Here is an 11,661-nt window from a genome sequence, read left to right on the forward strand (position 1 = left end):
GGGGCTATCTGGATGTGAAAGTATGCATCCTTCAGGTCCAGAGAAAAGAACCAGTCCCCTGAGCGAATTTGTGCAAGGATCTGTTTCAGTGTAGTCATCCTGAACGACCATTTAATGAGGGCGTGATTCAGGCGTCCTGAGATCGAGGATGGGCCGGAGGCCACCATCTTTTTTGGGGACGAGGAAGTAACGGCTGTAGAAGCCTGACTCGCTCTGGGCTGGAGGAACCTTTTCCACAGCTCCTTTTGCCAGCAGATTCATCACCTCTGAGCGCAGGACGTGAGCGTCCTTGCTTTGCACTAAGGTGGGGACCACACCGCTGAAGCGCTGGGGTCTTCAAGCGAATTGGAGTGAATGTCCTCGTTTTATTATCCCCATAACCCATCTCGACACTCCAGGGATGGCCTGCCAGGCCTCAGCCCGCGTGGCGAGGGGTTGAATTAACTCGAGTGACTGGCGGAGACCACTCTAAACCCAGCTCTTCGACTGCTTTGGAGAGGATACGGAGAAGCTCGGCATCCATCCCATCTTTGGTGGCGCTGGGCGTGGACGATGGCGAGGGGGTGGGGTCAGTCACCGAGCCCAACAGCTCCTCTGCATCTTGAGAATGCGGATTCCCCTCTGTCTCAGAGGGGAGAGAGCTGCATCCATGCACTTCGTAAAAGTGCGGGGGCCAGGGATAGCACGAAGGGAAGGACCGTGTATTGATAAGCCACTCCCTTGAACGCAAATCTCAAGAATCGCCTGTGACGGGGGGATATCTGGATGTGAACGTATGCATCCTTCAGGTCCAGAGAAAAGAACCAGTCTCCTGAGCAAATTTGCGCAAGGATCTGTTTCAGTGTAATCATCCTGAACGACCTTTTCATGAGGGCGTGATTCAGGTGTCTGAGATCGAGGATGGGCCGGAGGCCACCATCTTTTTTGGGGACGAGGAAGTAACGGCTGTGTCCTCGTTTTATTATCCCAATAACCCATCTCGACACTCCAGGGATGGCCTGCCAGGCCTCGGCCCGCGTGGCGAGGGGTTGAATTAACTCGAGTGACTGGCGGAGACCACTCTAAACCCAGCTCTTCGACCGCTTTGGAGAGGATACGGGGAAGCTCGGCGTCCCTTATCTGGGCCGACATGAGCTCGCTCGCAGCCGGTCGCTCGAGCCCTCTGCCCCACTGTTTTTTCCTCACAGGTCCCTGGGCAATCCGTGAGCGGAGAGAGGCGAGACTGAAGTTCTCGCAGTAAGAACAAATAGTTCCCGTGAGCGCAGCTTCCGCATGGGATTTCCCCAAGCAGGAAACGTCAGCCGTGCTGAGAGGGCCCGATTCCAGCTGCGAAGGCGTGTCAACGGCGAGCAGCTTCGGATCAGCGTAGAGACATAGAGTTGTCGCTGAAGGAGAAGAAATCGGAGAATCCTGTGGCGAACGCCCACTTATATAGCCAGATGCCCCGCCCATTCTGGCGGGCTTTGGAAGGCTTTGGCGGGCTTCGTCGCCATAGGCTCGTGCATCTCCGCTGCCTAGCCATTGGTTCGTTTTTAATACACTGCACGAACGAATGGCTGTGCAATTTCACTGCGTGAATGAAAAAAGGCTTCAGTTCAGGAGAAAAAAGGCTTTTTCCCATATGCGTCTAGCAAGACGCAGTTACGAGTGTAGTATCGAAAGGGAACTCAGAGCTGTTATCAATGGCGGTTGCATAAAGTATTGAATAAAAGGGGGCCAATAATTGTGGCCAACGTCTGGAATAAAGCATTTATTTCATCATTTGCTTCAATGACAGGTTAGATTTTTGTGTTTTGTTTTTTTTTTAAATTAAAGATCTAAAGGATAAACAAATCAGATTTATTTTCACAGCAGAGTCAGGTTGGGGTTCCAGTTATGCATATTTATATAATTCTGAGTGAGCTGCATACAAAACCAGCCACATACATTCTGTAAATAGAATTTAGAGGCTAGCAATGAGGAACAGATTTTGGTTCTGATTAAGATGATCATGCAAAACTTATTATTTTGAACACACTGGACTGTTTACCCTGATACAAAGTAAAAACAAATCCTAGTGTCAAAGCAATCCAGTCCAAAGCCAGGGTTATATTCAGTGCAGATATTTTAGCCAAGGTACACATCACTGCATTAAGAATCCTTCCATTACTTTTCACATACATTATCAGGTCTAGATAGAAGCTCAATTTATATTATGGGCATGGAAATCATGACAGTGCACCAACAAACTCTACTATGCTTTTTATCATAAGTAAAGCCACGATTCAACAGCCTCCCCTGGTGGATGCAACGATTCATATGCAACGAGAATGATCTAGATGCGCTTTGAGCCTTTGGAAGTCCAAAGCATTTTAGCGAATCGGTTCACTCGGACAATTCACCGCAACAAACTGAATTCAAAACAGCGATTCGCTGAGACACTAGACTCATCTATCAGCAACGTTTCCAGAAGTAAACAAATGTGAAATACTGCCTTGCTTTTTGTATGTCAGTTAATTACATGTGTCAAAAGTCTGTTGTTTATAATTTCAACACGCACAGCATAGTTTTGGGTCTAGTCCCAACCAGAGGTCTTACAGCCGACTCTAACAGACGAATGAATCATTAAAAATAATCTGTTTTCTTCTGGGCTAAAGTGATCGAAAATTACAATTTTATGTAAAATACGACACCTTTGATACTACCTCTATCCACTGACAGCGTTAAAACACTTCAAAACATACAATTCACATACATTTCTCTTATGGATGCTCATACTCGACATTCCTACAGAGGAAAGCATATGTGATCTGATGTATCCAGCAGTCTGGTGTCTTAGGCTAAAGACCTAGGCTATTGTTCTCATGAAATCTCAGGCTCGATACTGTAAACTGGGTGAGGAATAACAAAGGAAACTGAACGATTCAACAGCCTCCCCTGGTGGATGCAACGATTCATATGCAACGAGAATGATCTAGATGCGCTTTGAGCCTTTGGAAGTCCAAAGCATTTTAGCGAATCGGTTCACTCGGACAATTCACCGCAACAAACTGAATTCAAAACAGCGATTCGCTGAGACACTAGACTCATCTATCAGCAACGTTTCCAGAAGTAAACAAATGTGAAATACTGCCTTGCTTTTTGTATGTCAGTTAATTACATGTGTCAAAAGTCTGTTGTTTATAATTTCAACACGTCACACAGCATAGTTTTGGGTCTAGTCCCAAACAGAGGTCTTACAGCCGACTCTAACAGACGAATGAATCATTAAAAATAATCTGTTTTCTTCTGGGCTAAAGTGATCGAAAATTACAATTTTATGTAAAATACGACACCTTTGATACTACCTCTATCCACTGACAGCGTTAAAACACTTCAAAACATACAATTCACATACATTTCTCTTATGGATGCTCATACTCGACATTCCTACAGAGGAAAGCATATGTGATCTGATGTATCCAGCAGTCTGGTGTCTTAGGCTAAAGACCTAGGCTATTGTTCTCATGAAATCTCAGGCTCGATACTGTAAACTGGGTGAGGAATAACAAAGGAAACTGAGTCATCAGAGCGCAGGCGCGGTGGCCAAGTGGTAAGGCGTCGGTCTCGTAAACCGGAGACCGCGAGTTCGAACCCCGTCCGTGCCTTTTAAGTCCATTACAGTCCAACATAGACTCATAATGCATGAACTTGGTGAGCAAAACATGTATAGCAAAATGTTGCACTGCTCCGTTGCGTGTTGGTGTACCTCAAGACCTTGGGGACGAAATACACTCAGGAATGGGCATAATGAGACTTGTCTCTACCGGGGGTCATCAGCTCTGCTGCTGGAGACATAACGCTACTTGCTCCAGCCCTCATCAAACAAACCTGATCCAGCTGATCAAAATATCAGGCAGGTGTGTTGGAGCAGGCTGGACACCACCAGAAGCGCATATACCATGAGAAATCTCACTAAGCCAGAGCTTTCCCTATCCGATCTTTTATTCCCCTCGTCTCAAGAAATATCTGCGTCCACACGAAACCACAAAACAGACACAAAACGATGTAGTATACACGCCAGACCAGTATGTGGCGCTGTAATTCTGCCACAGAGATACATTAAAAACGGAGAAGCAGACTCCCAGGTAGCCAAAAAGATCTGGCCCAATAACGGCCCAAATCCGGCAAACCGGATGAAATAACTCGGCCCGGATGCGGTTGCCGGACTCTTGTGAATCACGGGAGTGAATGACGCGCCAGAATCGGCCCGAGTACGCTGGCCCGAGTCCGGTTGCCGAAACTGTGCCGACAATGCCGGCATCGGCCCACAAGCATGCCAGCATCGATTATACAATTAGCCGGTACTGGCCCGATTCTGGATTCCAAATGGAAATGTATATGAAATACAGACCTATATTTATTTAATTAATAATAACAACAAAATTTACCAAAGCAATATTAGCTTGTTTGCTAAATTAAGTAGGCTACTTGGGTTAGTATAACTGTTCATGTAATTAATTGGTTCACTAAAAACTACAAAAATGTATTATTAAAGATCTTCCTCCAGTTTTTATAACAATGTTGTTTCCACAAATTGATTATCCACAAAATTTCAAAAAAATGAAAAACGAAAAACAAAAAATAAAGCTAAAAACAATTCAAAATATTAAAGAACAAAAGGTATAAGACTAAGAGTATAATAATGATTCTAACATAACACTAAGCCAAACACCTCAAAAAAAAAATTTTATTCTACAAAAGGCACAGTTAATGTCTAACAACAAATATTTTAGCAAAATGTATATTTTACTCAGAATTATTGCGCTTCTATTCGATTGTGCTCCTTCTGTTTAGTGTGCATGTATGGGAAGCCAAACAACCCAAAAGTGGGATGAAACAGCGCAGTATTACAGTGTTGGCGCCGCGCTGACCTGTCATCGGCGCGGCTCAATGGACCGAGCTGCGCGACCGACTCGACAGCGCAGAGAGGACGTGTTTACTACCGCCACCAAACTGACAGCACGGCGCTGATCAGTTACAACAGCGCAGCGCGAACATTACTCTCCGCAGAAGTTCGTGTTTTTTTCCTGCACATAACATAATGAAGAGTTATTAAATTTCTTTTGCTTATTATCTTTCATATTACTACATGTATTGATATATTTGCATGACTTTCTAACATTTATAGATGAAAAATATACCTGTGACATGTCAGTTATGCACCGAGGAAAACACAACGTCTCAAATGCATTAAACAGCACAGATAGGCTATATTCGCTGTTTGTCATGGTGGATCGATTTTATCCATGATCGACATTAAGGGCTGCTTAAGAATAAGCGTCCACAAATTAGTGAGATTGTGTGAATTTAATTTGTCGTTAATGGAACCGCTTTAGCCCCGATTGATTTGTTAGGTTATTTCAAGTCAGGTTTTGGAGTTCAATCCCAGTTTTTCTCGGGTCTCCGTGGAGTTGTGATTCGTCATATTCGTGATGAGAGAACGAGCTTGACAAACAACATAGATCACAGATTATTGGTCACTTTCTAGATAATAAAAGTAGTGCATCCACTAGTAATTATATATAAATAAATCAGTTTTTACCGATGCAAATATGTTAGAAACGATGCATCGCGATACAAATGCCGACTTGTAGCCGATATAGGCTACACTTTTTAAACCGATGCATCGCATCGTTAACTTTTTATGCCGATGCACCGAGCGAATCGGTGAATCTTCCCATCCCTAATAGACATGCATGATCGCCTCGGCTAAGATCCGAATGACTGACCTGCATTTAAATAATAATAATAAATAAATAAATACATAAGCTGACTCTAAAAGAAAAAAAGAGAGCAGTTATTAGATGTAAAGAATATCAACTCATAATGTGGTGAAATGTGTATTAAAAAATAAAAATATTGTAGGCCTGATGAATAAGTTCAATTTTATTTTTGTTATTTTTTTTTCACTTTTACATGCCATTATTTCTTAGGCTTAGAAATGTTGCGTTATTCAACAACCTGTAACACGCCTGACGAATTCAAATTCTTATTAATATAAAATAAAACTATATTATAAAACGGCAAGTATGAGTAATAAATCATTAATATGGGTGTATCAGAAGCAGCACAGCATCTTGTTGTCTGAGGAAACCGGAAGCGCGGTTGTCTGCTGTGTGACGTCACGGCAATTTCCTCTTTAGCAAAAGGCAAAGTCACAATCTCAGCAACAGAGGGCGACAGAGAGCAACAAATCAGAGCAGCAATCCTACAGGTTTGATTGCAGATTAATAAATCACATATTTTCATGCATTTAAAGACTCCACATCTATCATACGTGTGACGTTCAGCGCAGAACAAGAGCGATATAGAACTACATACACTATACAACTGCATCATTAATGCAATTTAGGTCCTCAGTTCAACTAACATGACATTCCAGTCAAAAACAAAAAACACAAAAAAACCTAAATGGATGGATGCGATGACGAAAAGGCTATTTAGCCGACAAAACAGTGAAAAGAAGTAAACTCGGCCGTAACGACTCGGGGGTTTCTAAGAACGTCCCTTCCTAGTTTCTATATTTGGAAATGAGACTTCTAGGAAAATAGAAACGGCCAGCTCCATATCCAGTTCCACGTGTTTAACTTCGCTCCCTTTAAAAGCAAAAGAAAAGCATGGGGCAGCACGTGAGCGATTTTACATACTGCCACCCATTGATAATCATTAATAGACTGGAGAATGTCAGCGAGAAATTTAGCTCACAATTGGCGTGTGTTGCTGGAAATGGCATCTCCCCCTGCACGGCCCCTGCTTACCTAGTAGCGTGACCATGAAGCAATGCACGAGCAGAGAGATCTTAACATGCACAGAGTCAGTCTGCTGCTCATCTCACCAGCGGGAGCACGTACAGCGTGCACTTAAAGAAACAATATCTGATTCACATCAGCCACATGTTTCTTTCAACCCCACAGCGCGTCTTTATTCATTCGAGGTAAGTTTCCAGCGATATTACGTCGATGTGCGTTTGCGCGTGTTTTCAATGTCAGGTGTTTGACCGGAATCGGAATACTTATTAATTCCACTGATGATGATGTCATAATAGGCATTCTGCTAAACGTTACAATGGGAATTTGCGGTTGAGTTTAACACGGACATATAGAGATCGCCAACGGGATGCGTCTTTTAAAGCAACAGCATGACATTTTAGGTGCATATTGCTGCTTTTCGCGGATGTTGCTTCCCGACAGAGGCAGACAGATTGTGTCTGAGAGAGTACCTGAACTCTCTGGGGAGTCGAACACACTGTCTGGGACTCAATTGGCGCCCAGTTGTCTCCTAACAAACAGCCCTTAATAGGTCGGATAGCGTTTTAATAAAGCCTTGCTCAAATCATACGCTTGAAAAGTTCATGTGATCGCTTTTGTGGCCTCTGTGATATGTTATTGCATGTGTAACATTTTCACTTGAAGCCATGGCTAAAGAAGGACACTTGCTGTGATAGAAGAAACAAGCCTAGAACATCAAATTAATGAACATGCAGGCCATTTGCCATATTCAGTTCAATTCAAGTTTATCTGTATATAGCATTTACATATTGTAGCACAATACATATTGTTTTAAAGCAGTTTCACAGAAAATGCATGTTTCAGTGTTACAATCAGGAAGTATTCTGTAGTCATTCAGAGATGAGTGTGTCGAAGTAATGTCTAATGGCAGTAATACACAGCTATAAGATGTGGTTAGTAAAAAAAAACAAATTTTTTGGTTAGTATTAGTCATATGCTCAGAGACTGCTTTATATCAAATTACAGAGATCATTCAGAGATGAGTGTGTCAAGTAATGTCTAATGGCAGTAATACACAGCTATAAGATGTGGTTAGTAAAAAAAAACACATTTTTTGGTTAGTATTAGTCATATGCTCAGAGACTGCTTTATATCAAATTACAGAGGAAATGAATGCTTTAGTCGTAATTGTGGAAAATGTATTTAGTCATAATAGCTTATTATTATCTGTCAGTGTTTGAATATGCACCGTGATTTCAGTGACGGGACTTTGGGGGCAAGATGAGTACTGATCTCAATCCAACTGGCCCGCAAAGTCCCGCTTCTGGGACTCACTCTAACAACGTGATGAGAGTACGTAGTTAAACTTAAAGTAGTTATTTCTCAATAAACTGTATCAGTAACAGGTAGGCTACTTAATTTAATATGATTACATCATGTTGACATGTTTGTGCCGGATGATTGTGAGGCAAATGGTTTTATTGCATTAATGTTGTGCATGAACTTGTTCAATCATACACTGTTTTTGCAGCAATTGCATAAAAAACTAAATCTGGTTCCCCAAAGAACCTTTCAGTAAACATAAGAACTGTTTTTTTTTTTCTTTTCTTTTTTTAAATCTGTTTATTGAACTTTTACAATAATAACAGGATACAGATACAGGAGAATCGTGAAAAAATATTCCCGCCCCCAGAGGAAAAAAAAAAAAAATTATAAAACAAAAAATTAAAGTGTAATTAAACACACTAAATAAAACATAAAAAATAAAATAGAAAAAACTTAATACATATTGTAAAACAAAGAATGTCAAGCCTAATGTCTCGAGTATAGAATATATGTTGGAGCATTAAAGTTTAGACATTTCGACCATTTATCAAATGTATGCATATACATCCACAAACAAAACCTTACAGCTATAAAGTATAAACATATACATACGTAAGCATCCACACATATAATCACACACTCCTAACCAGATTCAAGCCACGATCATAATAACATCTTAATGCTTCGGTTGACACACTCTAAAAGAAGTACTGACATATTCAGAAAAAAAATAATGAAGGGATCCCAGATCTCAGAAAATATACCAGTGTTGCCCTTTTAACGTATACCTAATTTTTTCCAAATTAATCATGCTCATAACATCTCTCAGCCAGTCATCGAAAGATGTAGGGAATTTTTGTTTCCACAGCAGGAGAATGCGCTGTCTAGCTAATAATGTTAAGAAGGCAAAAGTCTTTGCACTAGGCTATTTCCAGGCAAACCAGTGACATTTGAAGGAAGTCCAAAAAGTGCAACCAAAGGGCAAGGCTTGATCTGTTTCTTTGTCACAAAAGAAAAACAATTAAAGATTGATAGCAAAAAATAAGTTATGGATGGACATAACCAAAACATATGTATTAAATCTGCAGGGGCCTGATGGCAACGATCACAGAGAGGATCAATACCAGGCTTGATTTTTGCCAACCTCACTTTTGTCCAGTAAATTCGATGAATACATTTTAATTGGATATGACTATGACGTGCACAAATAGAGGAGGTATGAACACGGGACAGGATCTGGTTCCAAGTCTCGTCATCAAATGTGAGGCAGAGATCCGATTCCCATTGTTGTTTAATAAAGAGCTGTTATTTTCTTATAGGGCAAAGAATGGAATGGTTCCATGGATGTTAAATGTTCTTTGTGAAATCATGAATGCCAATGTATATATTTAAAAAAACTTTATTTTTAAGAGTGTTGTCTCAAAATCAACACTCTGCTGCAAAAGAATATGATCTGAAACTGTGCAAAAGTGCTAAATGTAATGCCGCAGGGAGAATGAGGGGCTTTTGGGGGCACTTGTGTTTCATTTTCACCATCATAATGCCCCTAAAAATCCTTATTGCTCTTGCACTGATCACCATTTATATTTTAGCTATTCACATGCATATGTTATGAATGCATAGTCTGCTTTTATTGCAGATGAATTTTGCTTTTGGCATAGAAAGGAGTTGTGTATTCCAAGGACTGACCGCCACAGTCTGCCTACGCTTACATTAAAATGACATTGCTAATACCACCAGTTCCATTCATTTGGGAATATCACACATTATGGTTGGTGCTCAATTATGTTGTGCTGCACCGAAGGCAGCTCACTAAATGCCTTAAGCATCTGCTGCATCTACTCAAGTGTTCTGTCATCCAGCTGATGGTGGCAACAATCCACTTTCATTCCCAATGTCCATTTTATGTCATGCACAGTTTGATCTTCTTGCTGAAACATATAGAACAGGCCCGTCCCCTGAGGGCCGCTCAAACAGACAGAACAGACAAGCACCAAAGGAATTTCTACAGTCCGAGTAAATTCACAGCTCTATGGAAATCATTTGTCTGTCGTTACGAAGAATGCTGGTCATGAATGGTTCTATAGGAGTTTGACACTCTACAGGGGCCATTCACGTCAATCATCATTTCATTATAAGACGCTGCTCAAAGCTATTGCTGACAAGAATGAATGAAGATTGGAGTAATATAGGCTGCTATGTGCTTTATGTAAACAATACAGGTATTTTCCTGATACAACAAAATCAAAGGAATGATCAGCAGGAAAAAAGCAATACACTCTTAAAAATAAAGGTGCTTCACGATGAACCTTTTTGTCTAAATGGTTCCATAAAGAACCTTTAACATCTGAAAAACCTTTCTGTTTCACAAAAGGTTCTTTGTGGTGAAAGAAGGTTCTTCAGATTATAAAAAGGTAAGAAGAGATGGTTCTTTAAAGAACCTTTGATTGAATGGTTCTTTGTGGAATCAAAAATGGTTCTTCTATGGCATCGCTGTGAAGAACCTTTAAAGCACCTTTATTTTTAAGAGTGTAGAAACTTTCGTTAGTGTGTTACGGTGATCTTTTAGTGCACTCTAAAACATATCATGCCATGTTATTATAAGAACAAGGGGTCTATTGCTAGTTGAAGGAACAGGATGTGATTCCAGGAATGTGAAGAGCCTAATGCCACATGTTAATAGGGGATAGTTTTGTTACGACTTGCCAAACTGCAATACTTGAGATTATTGTGTAGTATACTTTCACATTCTCTGTGTCTATTTTTAGTCATCTTAAATATAATTAAATGGTCTATGGTTCATAATCACTACAGTAACATTACATTTACAGGCCTTTTGGCTTGCATTCTGGCTTGTACCTCTTTAAAATCTCTGGGCACTGGGCACAAGTCCTGCTGGAATTAGCTGTAGTGCTTTCTCTGTTCTGTGGCTCTGTTACGGCTCAACTCATGGTAATAGGAGAAAGGGAGAGTTTCAGATGGGAAAGTAATTATTGACACCCCACACAGCCAACAGTTCATCCTTCCTCCCTGAACTCACTTCACATGACAGAGTTGGGGTGCCTGCATGTACTGTAATAGATTTTAGTGACACACATTTGTGTATGTTAAAGTGCCCCTATTATGCCTTTTTGAAATATTACCTTTCGTGCAGTGTGTCATGTAGCTGTATGTGTGAACATAAACTATCTGCAAAGTTGTGAAGCCGACAGTGCATGATAAATAAAGTTATTGTCTAAAAAAAATGAGTCGGATCGCAATCGCCTAAACGAGTCGTCAGGAATTCTAATCTTATTCTGTTACGGCTCTACGTCACGAAGTGAAACATTTGCATAATGTCTGCCCACGTCCTAAGTTACGTCACCAACTTGCCCGCCCACAAACAGTAACATTTCCATGTGGTTAACATCATGTCGAGAAGACGCTGTGTCCTACGCTGTGAGAGTAAATTTGTTTTATCACATCTTATAATTACCACAAACTTGTTAACACTTGACACTTACCACTAGGGATGTAACGATTCACTCAACTCATGATTTGATTCGATTCACGATTTTGGTTTCACGATTCGATTCACGATTTTTTA

The 11,661-nt window shown here is 40.8% G+C and overlaps 1 long non-coding RNA gene and 1 other non-coding gene across 2 annotated transcripts in view; both read left to right on the forward strand.

Annotated features, from left to right (window-relative positions):
- Positions 1 to 3,554: 3,554 nt before the first annotated feature.
- On the forward strand, positions 3,555 to 3,626 carry trnat-cgu (transfer RNA threonine (anticodon CGU)). The gene has a single exon. It is a non-coding gene; the product is annotated as a tRNA-Thr (tRNA).
- Positions 3,627 to 6,612: 2,986 nt separating this feature from the next.
- Positions 6,613 to 11,661, forward strand: part of LOC107727131 (uncharacterized) — a 16,930-nt gene continuing 11,881 nt past the window's right edge. Inside the window, exon 1 of the long non-coding RNA XR_001638328.1 lies at positions 6,613 to 6,955. This is a non-coding gene — a long non-coding RNA (uncharacterized LOC107727131). The remainder of the gene's footprint in view (positions 6,956 to 11,661) is intronic.

The sequence above is a fragment of the Sinocyclocheilus rhinocerous genome, unplaced genomic scaffold (genome assembly GCF_001515625.1).
Source record: "Sinocyclocheilus rhinocerous isolate Xijiao unplaced genomic scaffold, SAMN03320098_v1.1 scaffold3015, whole genome shotgun sequence".
In the NCBI taxonomy this organism is placed as follows: domain Eukaryota; kingdom Metazoa; phylum Chordata; class Actinopteri; order Cypriniformes; family Cyprinidae; genus Sinocyclocheilus; species Sinocyclocheilus rhinocerous.